A 10900-nucleotide genomic window follows, 5' to 3' on the forward strand; every position below is an offset into this window, starting at 1 on the left:
GGTTCCGCCAGGGCCACTCAGCTCCTGACCTCATTACAGCCTTGGTCCAAACATGGACAAAACAGCTGAACTCAAGAGGTGAGGTGAGAGTGACTGCCCTTGACATCAAGGCAGCATTTGATCGAGTGTGGCAGCAAGGAGCCCTAGCAAAACTGAAGTCAATGGGAATCAAGGGGAAAACTCTCCATTGGTTGGAATCATACCTAGCACAAAGGAAGTTGGCTGTGGTTGTTGGAGGTCATTCATCTCAATCACATGACATCACTGCAGGAGTTCCTCAGGGCAGTGTCCTAGGCCCAACCATCTTCAGCTGTTTCATCAATGACCTTCCCTCCATCATAAGGTCAGAAGTGGGGATGTTCGCTGATGATTGCACACTGTTCAGCACCATTCGAGACTCGTCAGATACTGACGCAGTGTCCGTGTCCATATGCAACAAGACCTGGACAACATTCAGACTTGGGCTGACAAGTGGCAAGTAACATTCGCACCACACAAGTGCCAGGCAATGACCATCTCCAACAAGCGAGACTCTAACCATCTCCCCTTAACATTCAATGGCATTACCATCGCTGAATCCCCCACGATCAACATCCTGGGGGATACCATTGATCAGAAACTGAACTGGACCAGCCATATAAATACTGTGGTTACAAGAGCAGGCCAGAGGCTGGGAATTCTGCGGCGAGTGTCTCATCTCCTGACTCCCCAAAGCCTTTCCACCATCTACAAGGCACAAGTCAGGAGTGTGATGGAATACTCTCCACTTGCCTGGATGAGTGCAGCTCCAACAACACTCAAGAAGCTCACCATTCAGGATAAAACAGCCCGCTTGATTGGCACTCCATCCACCACCTTCAACATTCACTCCCTCCACCACCGGCACACTGTGGCTGCAGTGTGTACCATCTACAAGATGCACTGCAGGAGCTCGCCAAAGCTCCTTCAACAGCACCTACCAAACCCGCGACCTCTACCACTTAGAAGGACAAGGGCAGTAGACGCATGGGACCATCACCACCTACAAGTTCCCCTCCAAGCCACACACCATCCTGACTTGGACCTGTATCGCCGTTCCTTCACTGTCGCTGGGCCAAAATCCCAGAACTCCCTTCCTAACAGCATTGTGGGTGTACCTACACCATATGGACTGCAGCGGTTCAAGAAGGTGGCTCACCACCATCTTCTCAAGGGCAATTAGGGATGGGCACTAAATGCAGGCCTAGCCACATCCCATCAATGAATTTTTAAAAAAAAGACAGGAGGAGATTGGTGTCAGTGACTGTGGGGTTGGTTTATATCAGACAGAAGGAGATTGGTGTCAGTGACTGTGGGGTTGGTTTATATCAGAGAGGAGGAGATTGGTGTCAGTGACTGGGGCTGGTTTATATCAGACAGGAGGAGGCTGGTGTCAGTGACTGGGGTTGGTTTATATCAGACAGGAGGAGATTGGTGTCAGTGACTGTTGGGCTGGTTTATATCGGACAGGAGGAGATTGGTGTCAGTGACTGTGGGGTTGGTTTATATCAGACAGGAGGAGATTGGTGTTGGTGACGGGTTGGTTTATATCAGACAGGAGGAGATTGGTGTCAGTGACTGTGGGGTTGGTTTATATCAGACAGGAGGAGATTGGTGTCGGTGACTGGGGTTGGTTTATATCAGACAGGAGGAGACTGGTGTCAGTGACTGTGGTGCTGGTTTATATCAGAAGATAAACTAGTCAAAGTTGGAGAAGATATGGTATTCCTATATTAACGACTGTGGTAGGAATTTTTTCAATGCATTAATAGGATGTGGGCGTCGCTGGATGGCCCAGCATTTATTGCCCATCCCTAATTGCCCTTGAGAAGGTGGTGGTGAGCCGCCTTCTTGAACCGCTGCAGTCCGTGTGGTGAATGTGCTCCCACAGTGCTGTTAGGGAGGGAGTTCCAGGATTTTGACCCAGTGACGATGAAGGATCGCCGATATGTTTCCATGTCGGGATGGTGTGTGACTTGGAGGGGAGCTTGGAGGTGGTGGTGTTCCCCTGCACCTGCTGCCCCCATCCCTCTAGGTGGTGGAGGTGGTGGGTTTGGGAGGTGCTGCCGAAGAAGCCTTGGTGAGTTGCTGCAGCTCCTCTTGTCAATCAGAGGTTCTCAACCGGGGTCCGTGAGAAGGTTTCAAGGGGTGGGCCCAGAAACTCTCTCCCTCTTCCATTCTTTCTCCCACAAGCAGCCCTCTCACCGGGCGCCGGCTCAGTTCCCATTGAGCAGCCGCGGGGGAAGCGATGTGGGGCGCGATGGGGCCAAGGCTGCAGAAGCCACCCCTCGCTCGCTGCCAATTGGATTGATCCAGATTCCCATCATCTCCATCCAGCCTGTTGCCCCCTTCCCCCCTACAAATCCAGGCTGGGGTTTATTGGAGGGTGGGGCCATTCCCAATTCCAGGAGCCCAGCCCGTTTAACACCTTCTCCCACTGGAACAGGAGCAGTGCGCAGGCGCAGTTTGCGGGACCCGCAGCTCCAGCCGCCACTCGCCCTCACACCAGGCGGCGCCACTGAGCAGGACAGCCCGCGGCCCCGGGGATTGGTCCCGTCAACCGTCAATCAAAGGCCAGCAGCCAATCCGCTTGGCCCAAGTCCCGCCTCCAACCGCCCTCCATTGTTGGGGCAAAATTCAAAGCACTGCGAGCGGGAGCTCAAACTGTCAATCAAAGGCCAGCCCCACCCACTGCACTCTGCTCACTCTCCGATTGGTGGCTGCGGGGCGATAAAGGGCCAATCAGTGCACTCCCCGCCTCCGCCTGGGAGCTGGGCTTTGCTCAGGTGAGCAGATCACATGGGCTGGAAGGAAGGCGGCCACAAGGCAGTTTGTGTGGTCACTGGGCCTCTTGTATTGGAGAATCAAGGGGGAGGGAGTTTAAAACATACTATTACCGCACTTAATCGTCAAATAACTATTTATTTCAAAAAATAAAGCACAGTGATTTGAAATGGAAAGACTTTCATTTATACAGAGGCTTCTGTGATCTCAGGATGGCCCAAAGCATTTACAGACAATGAATACTTGTGTTGTGTTACAGGGGGTCCGGGGAATTTTTATAACACAGGAGGGGCCTCAGAGAACCCCGATCTACACTGTCCCATCAAACACTCCCAGGGCAGGTACAGCACGGGTTAGATGCAGAGTAAAGCTCCCTCTACACTGTCCTATCAAACACTCCCAGGGCAGGTACAGCATGGGTTAGATACAGAGTGAAGCTCCCTCTACACTGTCCCATCAAATACTCCCAGGGCAGGTACAGCACGGGTTAGATACAGAGTAACTTAAAAAACAGAACCTCAAAGGTAGTAATCTCAGGATTGCTACCAGTGTCATGTGCAAGTCAGAGTAGAAATAGAAGGATATTTCAGATGAATATTTGCCTAGAGGAATGGTGCCAGGGGTAGGGATTCAAATTCCTGGGACATTGGAACCGGTTCTGAGGGAGGTGTGACCAGTTCAAACTGGACGGTTTGCACCTGGGCAGGGCCGGGACCAATGTCCTAAGGGGAGTGTTTGCTAGTGCTCTGGGAGAGGGTTTAAACTAAAATGGCAGGGGGTTGGGAACCGGAGCGGTGAAACAGAGGGAAACAAGGGTAAAAGCAAAAGACAGGAAGGAGAGCAACAAAAGTGACAGGCAGAGAAATCAAGGGTTTAAATCAAACATGGCCACAGTAAATAATAATTCTAAAAGATCTAAGCGTTAAAAAAAAAGCCTGAAGGCTTTGTGTCTTAATGCGAGGAACATTCGTAATAAGGTGGATGAATTAGCTGTGCAAATAGAGGTAAACGAATAAGATTTGTTTGGGATTACGGAAACATGGCTCCAGGGTGGCCAAGGCTGGGAACTCAACATCCAGGGGTATTCAATATTCAGGAAAGATAGGCAGAAAGGAAAAGGAGGTGGGGTAGCATTGCTGGTTAAAGAAGGATATTAGCTCTGATGATGTGGAATCTGTATGGGTAGAACTGAGAAATACCAAGGGGCAGAAAACGTTAGTGGGAGTGGTATATAGACCTCCAAACAGTAATGCGGAGGTCAGGAATGGCATTAAACGGGAAAGTAGAGGCGTGCAATAAGGGCACAGCAGTTATCATGGGTGACTTTAATCTACATATAGATTGGTCTAACCAAATTAGTAACAATACTGTGGAGGAGGAATTCCTGGAGTGTATACGGGATGGTTTCCTGGACCAATATGTCGAGGAACCAACTAGAGAAAAGGGCCATCTTAGACTGGGTATTATGTAATGAGAAAGGATTAATTAGCAATCTTGTGTGAGGCCCCGTGGGTCGGAGCGATCATAATATGATATAATTCTTCATTAAGATGGAGAGTGAAATAGTTGACTCAGAGACTAGATCCTGAATTTAAATAAAGGAGACAATGATGGTATGAGCTGCGAGTTGGGTAGGATTGATTGGGGAATGTCACTCAAAGGGTTGACGGTGGATGGGCAATGGCAAACATTCAAAGATCGCATGGATGAACTACAGAATTTGTTCATCCAGTTTGGCATAAAAATAAAACAAAAAGGGTGACTCAACCGTGGCTAACAAGGGAAATTAGGGATAGCATAAGATCCAAGGAGAGGACATATAAATTGGCCAGAAAAAGCAGTAAACCTGAGGATTGGGAGCAGTTTAGGATCCAACAAAGGAGGACAAAGGGATTTATTAAGAGTGGGAAAATAGAGTAAGAGTAAGCTTGCAGGGAACATAAACACTGACTGTAAAAGCTTTTATAGATATGTGAAGAGAAAGAGATTGGTGAAGTCAAGCGTAGGTCCCTTGCAGTCAGAATCAGGGGAATTTATAATGGGGAACAAAGAAATGGCAGACCAATTAAATACATACTTTGGTTCTGTCTTCACAAAGGAGGACACAAATAACCTCCCAGAGATGTCGGGGAACATAGGGTCTAATGAAAGGGAGGAACTGATAGAAATCAGTATTTGTAGGGAAATGGTGTTAGGGAAATTGATGGGATTGAGGGCCGATAAATCCCCAGGGCCTGATAATCTACATCCTAGGGTACTTAAGGAAGTGGCCCTAGAAATAGTAGATGCATTGCTGGTCATCTTCCAACATTCGATGGAATCTGGAACAGTACTCATGGATTGGATGTTACCCCAGTATTCAAAAAAGGTGGTAGAGAGAAAACGGGGAATTACAGACCGGTAAGCCTGACATCGGTAGTGGGGAAAATGCTAGAGTCCATTATAAAGGATGTAATAGCAGAGCACTTGGAAAAAAGTGACCGGATCGGACAAAGTCAACATGGCTTTACAACAGGTAAATCGTGCTTGACTAATCTACTCGAATTTTTTGAGGATGTAACTCATAAAATAGATAAGGGAGAACCAGTGGATGTGGTGTATTTGGATTTTCAAAAGGCTTTCGATAAGGTCCCGCATAAGAGATTAGCGTGTAAAATTAAGGCACATGGGATTGGGGGCAAGGTATTGACTTCGATAGAGAACTGGTTGGCAGACAGAAAGCAACGAGTTGGAATAAACGGCTCTTTTTCCGAGTGGCAGGCAGTGACTAGTGGGGTACCGCAGGGATCGGTCCTTGGACCCCAGCTATTCACAATATATATTAATGATCTGGACGAGGGAACTAGATTTAATATCTCCAAGTTTGCAGATGACTCAAAGCTGGGTGGGCATGTGTGCTGTGAGGAGGATGCCGAGAAACTCCAGTATGATTTGGACAGGTTGGGTGATTGGGCAGAAGCATGGCAGATGCAATACAACATGGATAAATGCGAGGTTATCCACTTTGGTGTCAAAAACAGGAAGGCAGATTATTATCTGAATGCCAATAGATTGGGAGAAGGGGAAGTGCAACGAGACCTGTGTGTCCTTGTGCACCAGTCGCTGAAAGTAAGCATGCAGGTGCAGCAGGCGGTTAAGAAGGCAAATGGTATGTTGGCCTTCGTAGCGAGAGGGTTTGAGTACAGGAACAAGGATGTCTTGCTGCAGTTGTACAGGGCCTTGGTGAGACCACACCTTGAGTACTGTGTGCAGTTTTGGTCGCCTTATCTGAGGAAGGATGTTCTTGCCATGGAGGGAGTGCAGCGAAGATTCACCAGGCTGATACCTGGGATGGCAAGAATGACGTTACAGGAGAGATTGGGTCGATTGGGCTTATACTCACTGGAGTTTAGAAGAATGAGTGTTGTGTTACAGGGGTCCGGGGAACTGTTATAACACAGGAGTGGCCTCAGAGAACCCCTGATCTACACTGTCCCATCAAACACTCCCAGGGCAGGTGCAGCACGGGTTAGATACTGAGTAAAGGTCTCTCTACACTGTCCCATCATACATCTGCAGGGCAGGTACAGCATGGGTTATTTACAGAGTAAAACTCCCTCTACACTGTCCCATCATACATCCGCAGGGCAGGTACAGCATGGGTTATTTACAGAGTAAAGCTCCCTCTACACTATCCCATCAAACACTCCCAGGGCAGGTACTGCATGGGTTAGGTACAGAGCAAAGCTCCCTCTAATCTGTCCCATCAAACACTCCCAGGGCAGGAACAGCATGGGTTAGATACAGAGTAAAGTTCCCTCTACACTGTCTCATCAAACACTCCCAGAACAGGTACATCACGGGTTAGATACAGAGTAAAGCCCCCTCTACACTGTCCTATCAAAAACTCCCAGGGCAGGTACATCACGGGTTAGATACAGAGTAAAGCTCGAGCTACAGGGTACCTCTCCTCCCCTGAAGGTGCTGACTCTAGCTGGGTTCAGTTCTACACTCACTGGTTCCCCTCCCTCTCCTCCCCTGAAGGTGCTGACTCTGGCTGGGTCCAGCTCTACAATCACTGGTTCCCCTCTCTCTCCTCCCCTGAAGATGCTGACTCTGGCTGGGTTCAGTTCTACACTCACTGGTTCCCCTCCCTCTCCTCCCCTGAAGGTGCTGACTCTGGCTGGGTTCAGTTCTATACTCACTGGTTCCTCTCCCTCTCCTGAATATTCACTGTTTTAGATTCGGGCTTGGGGCCGTACTCGGTGTTTGTAAAGCCTGTGTCCTCCCTGGATCCCAGGGCTCGGTGAAAGGTAATAGCCGATATGGGGCAAAGGCAGTTATGTGAAGTTCACTCACAGATCAGCCGTGATCTCATTGAATGGCGGAACAGACTCGAGGGGCTAAATGGCCTCCTCCTGTTCCTATAACTGACAGAATGATCATGGTTCTGTCCTGGATGTGATTAACAGCAGCAATAACAGCAGAATCCAACCCCTGCAGTCACTTGTGAACTCGCTGGTGTTTCAGCAGGTTGGATGACTGATTGAATCCCTTCCCACACACTGAGCAGGTGAATGGCCTCTCCCCAGTGTGAACACGCTGGTGTGACAGCAGGTTGTATGACTGAGTGAATCCTTTTCCACACTTGGAGCAGGTGAACGGCCTCTCCCCAGTGTGAATAAGTTGGTGTGTCAACAGTTTGTTTCTGTTTTTAAAACTCTTCTCACAGTCAGAACATTTAAAAGTTCTCTTATCTGTGTGAATACCCTGGTGTTTCAGCAGGCTAGATAAAGTACTGGACGACTGAGTGAATGCCTCCCCACACACGGAGCAGGTGAACGGCCTCTCCCCGGTGTGACTGCGTCAATGAGTTTCCAGCTCGGACGGGCACCTGAATCCCTTCCCAGAGTCCCCACATTTCCACGGTTTCTCCACGGTGCGGCTGTCCTTGTGTCTCTCCAGGTTGGATGATCGGTTGAAGCCTCGTCCACACACAGAACACGTGTCTGGTTTCTCCCCACTGTGAATGGTGCGATGTTTTTTCAGGCTGCGTAACTGTTTAAAGCTCTTTCCACAGTCAGCGCACTGGAACACTCTCACTCGGGTGTGTGTGTCTCGGTGCTTTTCCAGTCACACTGATGTTTGAAATCTTTTCCCACAGACAGAACAGACAAACATTTCTCCTTCCACATTCAAAGGCTGAGGATATTCAGGTCCTGATAAAGCGAGTGACTCAGTCAGATCTTGGTGTGATGTCTAGTTTGAGCTTCCTGCCTGCAAATCCTCCCATTCTAATATCCTGTAAAAGGAGTTTATATAGAATTATATAGAATATACAGCACAGGCCATTCGGCCCAACTAGTCTGTGCTGTATGTTCATACACCACACAAGTGGCCTCCCACTCCATAGACCTCATCTCAGCCTTTCAGCATATGTTTCTATTCCGTTCTCTCATGTACTCATCTCGTTTCCTTTGAAAGCATCAAAGCTATTTGCCTCAACCACTTCCCGTATTAGCGATCCCACTACCAAACACATCTTCCCCTCACCTCCCCTTTCAGCATTCCGAAGGGACCGCTCACTCTGCAACACCCTGGTTCACTCCTCTATCACCCACAACACCCCTTCCCCTTCGCCCGGCACCTTCCCGTGCAAGTGCAGGAGGTGGAACACCTGCCCTTTTACCCTTCCCACTGTCCAGGGCCCCAAACACTCCTTCCAGGTGAAACAGCGATTTACTTGTACTTCTTGCAATTTAGTATACTGTATTCGCTGCTCACGATGCGGTCTCCTCTACATTGGGGAGACCAAACGCAGATTGGGTGACCGCTTTGTGGAACACCTCCGTTCAGTCTGTAAGGGTGACCCCGAGCTTCCGGTCGCCTGTCACTTTAATTCTCCGCGCCACTCCCACTCTGACCTCTCTGTCCTCGGGCTCTTACACTGTTCCAATGAAGCTCAACGTAAGCTCAAGGAACAGCACCTCATCTTTCGATCAGGCACTTTACAGCCTTCTGGACTCAACATCGAGTTCAACAATTTCAGACCATAACCTCGGCCCCAATCATTTTTTCTCTCTCTCACATGGCAGCTGTTGATCATCCTGCCATTGCCATTTACACTTCACCTAGAGTCATCTTTTGTTTCTTAACTTGTCCCATCACCATCTCCTTTTGCCTTGCACCATCATCCCTTTTGTCTCTTCATCTCTCCTGCCGTCCATCCTATCACAGACCTTCCCTTTGTTCTTTCCTCCCCTCCCCCCTCTCCCTGCCCCTACACTTGCTTTAAAACCTGTTACATCTCCAACTTTTTCCAGTTCTGACGAAGGGTCATTGAGCTTAAACGTTAACTCTGTTTCTCTCTCTACAGATGCTGCCTCACCTGCTGAGTATTTCCAGCATTTTATGTTTTTATTCCTGTATTAGCGAGCTCCACATTCTAACCACTCTCTGAGTAAAGACGTTTCTCCTCATTTCGCTGTTGGATTTATTAGTAACTATCTTGTATTTATGGCCCCTAGTTTTGGATTCTCTCCACATCTATCCTGTCCAAGCCATTTATAATTTTAAAGACCTCTATCAGGTCTCCTCTAAGTCTTCCCTTTTCTGAAGAAAAAATCCCCAACCTGTTCAATCTTTCCCGATAGCTGCACACTCTCAGTTTACAAAAGCCATCACTGTGAGTCCAGGATAGAAATTGAGAACATTCTCTCCTCCTGGTTCCTGTTCCAAGGTGGCCGCGCATGCGCCCTGCTCTGACTTTAAACCCCTGGGTAACCCGGGCGAGTCACTGACCAATCAAACCCGCAGCTGGACACACACGTGACACACAATACACCAATGGTTTTCACCCCCGGGGCACTTGGATGAGGTTGGGAACAGGGACCCTGAAGCCCCGCCCACTCATTGTCTCTGCACCAAGATGGCCGCACAGTGAAGCTTCCCACTCTCCGTTACCAGGATGGCGGCCGTTAACCTGGGCCTATTACCGGGAAAAAGCCCCGCAGCAGCAATCACGGGACTATTAGGTTATTAATCGGGGCGTGCGGCCTACACCAGGTGTTTATGAAGCCTATCCGCCCACATGCCGGGTTCATTACTCCCCCGAGCCCTGCCATCCATTACCCGCTGCCGATGCGACTCTCCAGCCTTTGTCCTTTTCCACCACTCGCACTGCGCATGCCCCATCGCTGTCCGGTGCTGCGCCTGCGCACTGGGCTCCTGTAGTGTGGCTAGGGCACATTCGCCCGCGCGGGGAATGTTGGGTAAAAGCATCGCCATTGAAAGTCCGTATTAGCATATAGAAAATTATTATCTGTGATAGGCGTGAGATTGGGGCCGGAGGGCCAAGCCATAAAATTAGGAAGCAAATTATACAGAAACCCAAGTGCACGGGCCATCCGCTATAGTTCTGTCCTGGATGTGATTAACATCAGCAACAGCAGAATCCAACCCCTGCAGGCACTTGTGAACTCACTGGTGTTTCAGCAGGTGGGTAAACCGTGAGGGATTATGGAGTGTCCTCCTCAAATTCGGCTGCCCTCAAAAGTTTGTCACCATCCTCCGCCTGCTTCATGCGACATGTAAGCCGTGATCCTGACCAACGGTTCCACCACAGACCCAATTCACATACGAACCGGGGTCAAACAAGGCTGTGTCATCGCACCAACACTCTTCTCGATCTTCCTTTCTGCAATGCTCCATCTCACCCTCAGTAAGCTCTCCACTGTTGTGGAGCTAATTCACAGAACAAACGGGAAACTGTTCAACCTCCGTCGCCTCCAGTCCAGATCCAAGGTCATCCCATCCTCTCATCGAATTACAGTATGCAGACAACGCTTGCGTCTGTGCTCACTCGGAGCTCGAACTCCAAACCATTGTCAACACCTTCACTGAAGCATACGAGAGCATGGGCCTTACACTAAACATCCGTAAGACAAAGGCCCTCTACCAACCTGCCCCCGCCAAACAGTACTGCCCCTTGATTATCAAAATCCACGACAAGGCCTTGGACAATGTGGACCACTTTCCGTACTTTGGGAGCCTACTGTCAACAAGGGCAGACATCGACGACAAAGTCCAACACTGCCTTCAGTGTGCCAGCGCAGCCTTT

At 49.3% G+C, this 10900-nt stretch overlaps 1 pseudogene; it reads right to left on the minus strand.

Annotated features, from left to right (window-relative positions):
* LOC147119305 (uncharacterized) overlaps window positions 1-10030 on the minus strand; it is a 142515-nt pseudogene extending 132485 nt beyond the window's left edge.
* Between the last annotated feature and the right edge of the window lie 870 nt (window positions 10031-10900).

Source organism: Somniosus microcephalus, chromosome 4 (assembly GCF_052327205.1).
Source record: "Somniosus microcephalus isolate GS21.2 chromosome 4, FLI_Smic_1.0, whole genome shotgun sequence".
Lineage (NCBI taxonomy): Eukaryota > Metazoa > Chordata > Chondrichthyes > Squaliformes > Somniosidae > Somniosus > Somniosus microcephalus.